Source organism: Mercenaria mercenaria, chromosome 12 (assembly GCF_021730395.1).
Source record: "Mercenaria mercenaria strain notata chromosome 12, MADL_Memer_1, whole genome shotgun sequence".
Taxonomy (NCBI): Eukaryota; Metazoa; Mollusca; class Bivalvia; order Venerida; family Veneridae; genus Mercenaria; species Mercenaria mercenaria.
In genome coordinates, this window is record NC_069372.1 from 58,247,453 (window position 1) to 58,255,863 (window position 8,411).

At 32.8% G+C, this 8,411-nt stretch overlaps 1 long non-coding RNA gene across 1 annotated transcript; it reads right to left on the reverse strand.

Moving 5' to 3' along the window:
• Nucleotides 1-3,442: 3,442 nt before the first annotated feature.
• Nucleotides 3,443-7,862, reverse strand: LOC123534582 (uncharacterized). Its single transcript, XR_008366333.1, has 4 exons — nucleotides 7,440-7,862; nucleotides 5,450-5,585; nucleotides 4,019-4,190; nucleotides 3,443-3,601 (listed from the first exon to the last, which is right to left on the reverse strand). It is a non-coding gene; the product is annotated as an uncharacterized LOC123534582 (long non-coding RNA).
• Between the last annotated feature and the right edge of the window lie 549 nt (nucleotides 7,863-8,411).

Genomic DNA, 8,411 nt, shown 5'->3' on the forward strand with positions numbered 1-8,411 from the left:
GATACACTAAAAGGCACCAAACCTATGACTTTCCTAGCCCTGACAAAAAGTCTGTAATATATAAAAAAAGAAAATTTTTGACATTTGCAAAGTTCTTGCTAATTTTGATGACAGCAGTACTAAATTCTCTGAAGAAACAATTGTACTGTCTTCAATTTGAAGAATACCAAAAATATATGGGAAAAATATTAAAACATAAAACCATTTTTAAGGCGAACATTGTTTATCTTCTGTGCACTTAAGCCAGTTGGTTTTTTGTCAGTATAGCTTCCTCTGTTGTGTTATTAACGTCTCCGTCGGCAAATACAATGGCGATGCTTTATTTATTTATTTATTTGGGTTTTACGGCGCACCAACACAGTATAGGTTATATGGCGCCAAACAGGAAACAATGGCGATGAAAAATGGTTATACAAGTACATAGTAGTTGGGAGATGGCGGTAGGGGAGGGCAAATATTCCTCACCCTAGGTGTCTGTACAGGCCAGTGTTTTAGAAAATATTTACCTTGTTTTTCAGCAAGCTTTAAAACTTTCCAGTTATTGATTTCCCAAGAGAACATTGCAACGCGACGCCTTTCAGTTAGAAAAAAATCACATATTATATTTACTTCACTGATTGAGCGTGTGTTGCATAAAATTTACTGGCCACCTGGAAGTTCTAGTTGCCGAAGCTTGCGTTCTGCGGATTTATTAACGTGCTCCAAAGTTACGTCACCCGTAATGGAATGGTTACAAAGCCTCATTATCCGAAATGCGATGGCAAAAACGTTTTGAGAATATATATAATATCTTTTTTAGCTTTCAAAACGGGGTTGCCTTCGCTGTTAAGCAGAATGTGTACCATATTTTAGAAATTTCTTTAAGAAAAGTGAATTTATGATTAAATACAAATCAGAACGATGAACGATCTTCCGAGCAATTGATCTATTTTTATTTTTTTTAAATTTTGTCTACACTTTGTTTGATTGTTGTAGATTGTGGACAACCACCACCATCATGTATTCCAGTACTCTTCTTACATGTGACATCTCAATATATTCATAAATATCAAAAACGTCTTTATAAATTGACTCTGCGCGTAAAATCAAGTTTATTTCTTTGATGTAAGCCATGAAGTTAGTCACATACACCGAACGTTTTCACGCCATAATTTCATAAAGCGTAATGCCTTGGGGTATCTGAAACAGCTGTGTCAGCTAGTCGGTTCGATGAAAATAAACCGAATTTGGTATTAGTGTCTTTGTATACTTGGCAAATATGACATGAAAACCACGTCCAAAGTTTCAGATCAGTAGAGCCAGTAAGTCCAACACATGTCTTTATTTTATTATTAGCTGTATTTTCAATGTTGAAGTATCGTGCGGTTATGAAAAATAGTGCTAGATATGTATTAAAAGAATATCTTTGAAAAAGAATTAGAACAACAAGTTGAGGTAGTTCTGCGCGTTCGGATAAAATATTTACATTAACATGTTTGAAACATTTTGGTCTACCACAAGATTACACAGGGGAGTCTATTAGACTAGCTCTTAGACTGTGATATATTTTTCCAAATCTTTATTTCTAAAATTGTGAATGTAGCAAGTCTAAATCCTATGTCCAGTATCATAATTATATTACAACCACTTCTCTGCGAAAATCTCTAAAATGGACTTGCAGACTTAATCAAACCGAGTCTGCTTTTACATTGCTTAGTTGCATTCTATGCTTCAAAAGGATCATCAAACACATTTTATTGCATTTATCCCTATCACATAAAATGAGAGAAAACTTACAAAAGGTTGAATTTTGTGACACATATTTTGTCATAAGCCTAGTGTCTAGTTTAGCAGTCTATGGGAAAATTACAAATTTCATATACTTTCGTTAATAGAATTTGTCTACAATGTACATTTCATAAAACTTCTCACAGTCGTAAATTAACATATGACCTATAATACGGTGAAACTGTGTAGATTCGTGTGCTCTTATACGAAATATTTGCCAAGGATTAAAGAGATCCAAGCCTTTCGGCCTGACTTTCAGACCTTTACTTTTTGGAATTATTAATCATGTAAGACATTTCGATATCATAATTAAACTTAAGAAAGGTAGGAACGTCGCCTTTCAAATACATTTAGTCATCTGTTGGTCACAGTTTCATAAAATTATTTTCTTTGCCGCACGCCGAATCTACATTTTCCGGATAAATGACGTTACTTCCGGATTATCAAACGCGCAGAACTACATTAAACAGATAAAAGCAGCCGGTATCTCCTCCTTATTTTCTTGTTTAATCTGCTTAAAAACAAGTGTAACCTTATAAATCGATACACTCTGTATCATTGTAATTAACATTTCCGCACTTTTGTATATATTTAAATGAGTAACTTATGAAAAAATATTGCTTCCACAGGACTAGTTGTCTTTTCCACAGTTTGGATCCTGTTGTTAGCCCTCGTTTCAAGCTATAGAACTGACATATGCACTTTAATTTTCACCCTGAGATAAGAATTCATTTATAAGAGAAGATCCTAAGTCAACTCTTTCCTGTTTTTTTGTTTTTATCACAAGACTCAAGTATTGCTGGCGTCCAACAAAATAGAAAACATTTGATAATGAATGTCGCATGAGAACTGCGAGAAATAAAACGGAAATTGTAAAACATCAAGACTTCATTCAACAAGCACAGCCAACATGAAAAAAGAACGCAGCCTCCCCAAAGCGCATTATAGATAATCACTACTGTTATTATAGCATTTAAAGCTGATAACATCCTTTTCACATGGTTTAGGTATGTTATTATACTAAATGTTGGTCGTAGCATTTAGAATACATTTTATTATACAGTATAAGGACACGGACAAAACTTTTACCCTTAGTAAAGCATTGTTTGTGGATGACAATTAATTCTATTTAATGCAGTAATAATTGTGGTATTTGATAGCTGTGGTATTTAGAATTATTTTACAAAAATGTATAATTATGAATTAACATGGCAAAAATGTCAGTACCTGGTAAATAGCTTACTGAAATAAAGTCAATTTACGTTTTCTTGTTTAAAAAGGGTATTAACTTGAAGTATGCGTCTTACTACGGCTTACCCTCCTTCAATGGATGAGGAAGTCTCCTGGTGTTACCAGTGATCTGTCTATGCTGACACATATGAAAGAGGGAGGTTATGTACAGCGTTTTGCATTTTTAAGTACATGCATCTAAACACATCTAAAGGTTTCGTCTATGCTATTCTGATTAAATGATTACACCAGAGGCTTTTAGTACAACAGGATTTGTTTATATCCCTGCGAAAATGATGTTAAAAAATATGCAACTGAAAACATAATAACACGGATATTTATCTCATTTGCGTTTACATGAAGGCAGAACTGGAGATTTTGCTTAAAATGCTTGAGCTTGTACTGTAGATAAACAGGTATGACAGCAAATGAAAATAATAGACAATGACGTTACGATGCACTATTTTACTATATTGAATAGTATAATAGATATATTCTGCAAAATATTCCACAATCTGATGTGACGTGTGTTGACTGTCAAAAATGAGGTCTATGGTGGTATTTCAGTAGAAATTACTCGTAGTTCTTACTCGCATCTCATCACCTGAAATTTAATTGTAGACAAAGGTAAAAATGTGAAATGCTGGTACTTTATCATTCAGCTTTGTAAAATGTTTTATCTTTTTATTTTAGTAAGATAATTGCACTACTAACCGATTCATATTAATATTAGTATCTTAATATTTAATTGTATGAATTGCATTTTGACCCGGCAAGATATTGGTACATACAGTTAATATCAATATCCTCCAACTTCTAAATACTTAAGACAATGTGACCAACACACGTCAAGAGAATGAATAAATACGTTCTACCATCTAAGGGGGCTAGCATCGTAATAGCTTTAATTTAGGTTTGCCATTAAACAATATAAATTGTTTGCACTTATTAAGGATAAAAGATATCAATAAATGAGTTTAGGAATGTTATAAAGATCTGCGCTCACTATTGATTCACTTACTTTCAATTGATCAACTTCGTCTTCGCTGATTTGAACTGCAACACCGTATGAAGCAGAAAACTTTAACCAGCCTGTAAGTAAGATATCCTGCCACGAAGATCCACATTGTCTGACATAATCCACATGGCTAAACAGCTCACCAATTACACATTTGAAAATGCCTGAGATAGCTCTATAAGGGAAAAATATAACATTTTTAGGTCTTAAACTCTTGAGATTAAATCTTCTCTCATAGGTGATAAATTGAAGTACTAGTAATATCGAAACAGATATAGCTATCTGTTAAATTTGCATTTTGTTAATACATATTGGCCATAATAAAGTTGTGATAAAAAGAAATATCGTAATTCAAGATAATAAGGATGCCATCTACATATATACGTTCATTTGATGGCTTTACAACTGGTAGTTACATAATGTTAACTGATTCTTTCTTTGCCTTGAGTCTGATAGTTTTGAAGAAAAAGTCATGTTTTTTATATGATTTTACAGATTTCGGCAATTTGACGTTTTTCTGTATTGAACAGATATATCTTAAATTACCTGGCTGTACCATTCTTATTTTTGCTTGGTCAAACATGAAAAGACACAATTCTATAAATAAACTGAACATGTAGGAAACATCGCTTCAAGAGAAATAAATGCAGAGATTCATTCGAGATTAATATAATTTGGAATACGAAATTACTAAGCAGCTAGACGCATGGAAATCACTGATTAGATACATATGAGAAAAATGTAGCTGCTGTGAGTTATTTGATGGGGAAGCATGCTGCATCTGTAAAAAAACAGAGATTTTTTTAAGAATAACATCCATTGAGGGAACGTTAGACAGATGAATGCTCATGTGTGATGTTACCATGAGTAATTCGAGTTTACACTCGAAACAAACGCATTTCATTTCATGCCATGTAATTGTTTTAATAGAATTTAACGCATTTTACCTCGACACTGTCACGCGCAATGCACAACGTCACAAAGCATTTCAAGGCGTCACAAGGTTATATTATGAAAACGTTTCTAAAGAAGTACTTGATTAATTAAGAAGTATTTTGTTTACTTGCTTGTTTTATTCAAACAAATTTTCAATAAAATACCCATTTACTTATAACTCATTTTTATAAAACATACGTTCCTGTTATATTCGTACGAGTTGAAAGTATGTTTGGTCATCACTTTTTAAAACTATAGATTTATCAGGTTATGATCAATAATTATATATCAGTTTTCACTGAAAAGCATCAAAATATAAAATTACAAGTATATGTGACCTGTACTTAAAAAGTGCCAATACTGTATGAAATAATTCTACTTTAATTTTTTCAAACAGATTCATAACCAAATACTTCGCTACTTTCTTTGATACATATATTAAAATGTAATTGTTGAGGGTTTTTTTTCTTTACATATAAGGGAATATAAAACACGTACTCTCTGTACACCTCAGAAATATCCGTCAGAGATGTTGCATTTGTATAAGCCGCCGGATCCCCGTGCACACAAGCGAAGAAAGAATTATCAAATACATGGTCACAAGACTTGTTGTAGCTGTACTGGTTCTGTAATACTAAATAAAGTACGTTTGTTATTTAAATTTTTATGAAGGAAAGAGAAATTAAGGGCTAAAATTCTGTCTCTTGCAGTTACATAAGTGGAAATTTCCACACGAAAGAAATCCAGATGTCCTGTCAAATTTTATTTTTTATTTCTCTTCTCATTTTTTTATTAAGTGTTGTTATATTTCCTGAATCTTTGTATTTTTGGAGTCCATTCAATTGATGCGTAATAAAGCTCTGCTTCAGTCGGTGCAGGGGGCCGTGAGAGGTGTTTCATTGTTCGAAACCTTTCATGAACAGACTCAATTGAAAAGAGTCTGCTGTTAGTGTGATTGGCTGCATTCTTTGATCCCAAAGGATGTTTTTACAGATTTGTAGGTAGCTTTTGGGGCGTGATGTGTGTAACACATGTCATTACATCTCACTAACAGTCTCAGTCAAACTAAATCTTTTCTCCCTTTGTATTATTTCGCTTGCCAATGGTTGCATTTTATACTTCCTAGCAATCTTTTCATAGCTTTCTCGTAAGAAAACTCGACCATCTAAACATTATATTACTGGCATTTGAATTAGGATAGTAACTGCAGTTTACAAAAGTATAGATTTAGTTCTTTATCTTGTCCGTTTCAGGCAAAATATCGAACTCGACTTCAACGGAATGCGTTCAAATATTTAAACAGAAAAATATTAATGACAACACAGAGGGAAGTTGTGATAACTTATTATTTTAGTTTTAGTCCGATTTTGAGCCCTCAGGCTCAAAAGAAATTAATTCTGAAAAATAGGTTCTTTAAAAGCGTAGAGTGCAACCAAGCAAAACAAAAGCAGATTTGGTTTGATCGAGATTTTTCAAGAGAGGAATGGACAATGCTACATCTTTCAAGATCCCTACAACCCTAAACAGATATTAATTAGGCTTTAAGATCAGAAAGTACCAGGATTATATCAAAAGTGAATCGAAGTACGGGCAGACTTTGTACAGTTACCATACGGAACTAAAAGATTGCTGTTGTGATCATTGATAAAAACCTGTTGAAAGATCTTTCGGAAGTATAGAATGCAAGCAAGCAATATATAACAGAAGTCTCGGATTGATTTGGTCTGTTCATGAGAGGTAATGGAAAGCGCAACGCCTCTCGCGCCCACTAGCACTGGTGGAATTATATCATATAGATATTATATGGACTCTATGATCCCAAAAGACCAGAATTATAACAACACTGAACCCAAAAATCAGCTGTTATATCACATTTTGCTTATGGTCACATAAGGTTTGATAAATTATTTTGTTCTAAAACATGCCTTCTGCAAAACAATTTTTTATAAATATTAAGCCTCAGATGCACCATACGACTGCATACAGTTAAAAATATAAACATATAAACATATACATTTGTTTAAAGCATATTTGAGCTGAGGCTGTCTAAGAATTAATTCTCCCTTTAAGTAATTATACTCGTTCGGGTCAAAAGTTTTTCTACTTTGTAGACCTTTATTAAATTATGATTTCCATGATTTCTAAGCCTTCAGGATATACATATGTACATTTATTTATAATTTGTCACGTTTGTTTAAACATTTTGTCTAATCTGATGTAATGAAATGTATCTGTATTAGTTTTGTACTAGTACTAGTTTTGTTATATTTGCTCATGGCTAAACAGATTATTTAACATGTCAAACGTTTAACTATCACATCATATCTTATGCTGTTTTGATAAATGTACCGGTGGATTGTCATTTATTTCATAAGCTGTTTTTCATTTTCTTATGCTGCCTGTGGGCTTTTTTCTACGTTATCCGGATAAATGATTTTCCAGTTTATCAAACTTACTACTTTAAAAACCAAATATGCTATAAACTTACTTGTCTTAAGCCAGTCTGATTGTTGGTCACCATCGCAAAAAAGCGCCCATCTTTCACTGAGTAATTCCTTTAACTTTGTTTTTTCATCCTCACAGACACAGAAGTTTTGTAACAAGTAATGAGTAATTCAAACATGGTGCACTACCAATTTGCTTTTTTTAACTCTTTGCTTGAAAATATATACTGTAGATCTTGTACCTATCCAAGAAGATTTAAAAGAAACAACTCTGAATTTACAAAAAAAAAAAAAAAAAAAAAAAAACAGCAAAACTTGAGCCGAGATAAAAGTAGTAATCAATGTAGAAAGAAAACTTCATTGGCCCTTTTCAAACAACTGAACAAAATGGATCATGCTCACTTTTCTAATGATGTACACTTAAAAGTTATTTTAACTGAAAACTCGTTCCAGGGCTCTGACAAGCTGCCTCAAAATTAATAATGCACCAATTCCTTTGAAGAAATGTTATGATTTCTCAAAATATTAAAGATATGGCCATTTAGCTAGAGATATATTTGTCAAAAAGAAAAACAATGTTACAAAATGCATATCCAACAAGAAAAAGAGAAACAGAAAAAAACTAAAATGTGCCTGTAGGTCACAGGGTGTGCCCCCACTGGTACATTTGTCACAAATAAGGGGCAATTATTCAAATGTTTGCAATCTTATTGGGGTATAGCCTCAACAAACATTTTATGAAAAGGATTAATTATTCTATGCCACATATTTTTTGAGCTATGAGCATCACAAACAAAAAAAAAATCCTTTATTTTGGCTATCTCAAGGGCCATAACTCTATGATAAGTGCTAAGATTCTCAAGAAGAATGTCAAGTGTGCAAAGTCACATCATGATAAAGACTCAAACAAGGCTTCATGAGTTAACATAAAATACTTTTAGAGCTGGGCAAAAGATTAGGTGAAAATAAACAGTTTTGATCCATTTCAGGGGCCATAACTTTAAAAATAGGGGGTG